This window comes from Staurois parvus, unplaced genomic scaffold (genome assembly GCF_062004578.1).
Source record: "Staurois parvus isolate SC_StPar_1 unplaced genomic scaffold, SC_StPar_1.0 ptg000303l, whole genome shotgun sequence".
In the NCBI taxonomy this organism is placed as follows: Eukaryota; Metazoa; Chordata; class Amphibia; order Anura; family Ranidae; genus Staurois; species Staurois parvus.
Genome location: NW_028318099.1, coordinates 12,740,762 through 12,743,255, shown reverse-complemented (window position 1 = coordinate 12,743,255; position 2,494 = coordinate 12,740,762).

Sequence of the window (2,494 nt, the reverse complement as noted above, 5' to 3'; positions counted from 1 at the left end):
CTTTGTTCCTTTGCTATCTCTATGAATTACTTCTGACATGTTTTCCTGACACCAAAAGATAAATGGTGACAGGGGAGGGACTTCCAGTAGATTGATAGCCTCAGCTCTATTCCTATTCCTATTCAATGTGTATAATTTCAGCTCTCTGTCCCCTTTTTTCCAAACTTTGAACAGATGTAGTGAATAGAAGACTGCAGATAGACAAGTACAACATATATATGTAGAAGGATTTCTTTCATCCCTGTGTATCACCTGAGGCCAGTCACTTCACTAGATAAGGGTTTACAACCACTTTAATTGGAATGTTTAGGGGTTTTCATCATTGTTATTTATTATTGTCAGGAAAGCCTTTATTATTTCAAAAAACAAAAAGTTTTCTCATAAAAAATGGCAAACTAAAAAAAAACGTATTGGTGGTCAAACACAGAACAAGTTTATATGCAATTAAATTGTTGAAAGGTTTGTTCGATGTAACATACACTTAGCGATCATGTTGAATTATCTACATTCCTAAAATGGGATTTTCCATCCAGACCAACCAGAATGATTTTCGGTTAAATTAATCGATTTTGTGTGTGATCGATTGATGACACAGTATGCCTTTTTGATAATCCATCACACTGCTGTATGTACACTACACATCCCATAGTCCCTAGTCCATCTCAGGAGCAACCAAGAGAGGGTGGCTACATTCCTACATACAGTGAGACCATGGAGAACAATCATAGCCTCCCTCTAACAGAAAGTCAAATCACAGCAGCAAAAAAAAAAAAAAAAGAATTTGTAAATTTGGAAGAGGCTGAGAGAAATATAAAGTACTTTTTGATATTAGAATGCATACTTGAATAGATTTTTTTTGTAAACCAGAGTTTAGTGTCACTTTAATGGAGACACAAACTGCCATAGAAACATGGCAATGTTTCTGACCCCTCAGTACTCTATCCAATTAAAAAAAGTGTTACATTTAGTTATACTATTAAAAGAAAAAAGTTTAGGTTGGAATTCCAGTTTTACTGTTTATTAAGTTGATGCGTCTTTTTATTTTAATATTTTTGTAATGTTCATAAATGTCCTTCTTTGCTTGTTTTTGATAAATGTTCTTCTATCCACTTCTAATTAACTAAAAAATTCCATGCAGAGCCTCAGACTACTGTGCATGTATCTGTCTTTAAGCAGGGAATGGTGATGTACCAGTATCCTTGACCAGTGGCCTGAAATGTGTGCCTATTCTTCTTCTTCTTGTCCATCCCTCATTTGATGTTCCTGCTGAATGCTGTAGGATTTTATAAGAATCATGTGGTGGACCCTCATGAAAGTCTACATCACCAAGAAGCATTGTGGGCAGACCCAACCCTCCTACACAATGGAACAGACAAAAAAAGACCTGAAACCTGGTTTGTCACAAGACAAGAACTTTGGCTAAATGTGTTAGAAATTTGAAAAATAAAAACTATAGAATATGTGCAGAGGTTCTATCCCTTCATCACTCTACCCAAGAAGAAAACAAAATATATAGAGCAGAGATAAACATTAAAAGCCAATTCCAGAAGGTACAAAACAACTACCTTTGCAATGATACCCCTCTGCACTGGAATAAGGTGTAATTCTTAGTTTTTGCTCTGGTCCTTTACTCCACTTCAAGTTGTGGGCTTTCCCTTGCCACCTTCACATACAATTATTGGCCCTGCATTGTCCTTGATGACATCAGTGTATGACCACAACCCGAAGCACCTTATAGAAGAGGCTTCAGGGAACCAGTTGCTCCTGATTTGGTCAGGATCAAAGGTGTCCTCAATGCTGAAAAAAATAGGAAGATACTTATCCATCATGCCATACCATAAGGAAGGCATGTGATTGGCCCCAAACTTATTCTGCGGCAGAACAATGACCTCAAACATACAGCCATTGTCATTAATAACTATTGTCAGCGTAAAGAAGAAACTGGAGTCCTGGAAGTGATAGTTTGGCCCACAGAGCCCTGATCTCAAACATCATTGAGTCTGTCTGGGATTACATGAAGAGACAGAAGGATTTAAGGCAGCCTACATCCACAGACGATCTGTGGTTAGTTCTCCAAGATATCTGGAGCAACCTACCTGAATTCCCTCAAAAAATGTGTGCAAGTGTACCTAGAAGAATTGATGCTGTTTAGAAGGCAAAGAGTGGTCATGCCAAATATTGATTTGATTTGGATTTGTCTTCTGTTCATTTACTTTTCCTGTGTTAATTGATAAAAATAAGCTATTGACATTTCTTTTTCTGAAAACATTCTTAATTTACAGAATTTTTCACAGCTGTCTATAACGTTTGCACAGTATTTTATAAAAAGTATGTAATTTCAATTATGCTCTGAAATCAAATTCAAAGCAAAAAAAGTAAAAGTTAAGTGTAAGAAATGGTATCCAGAGTACAATAATGTTAATGAAGTCCCTCAGAGGATACAAATAGTAGACAGAGAGTTACTTTTGGGTCTCTGTAGAGATGACTTGTGTGT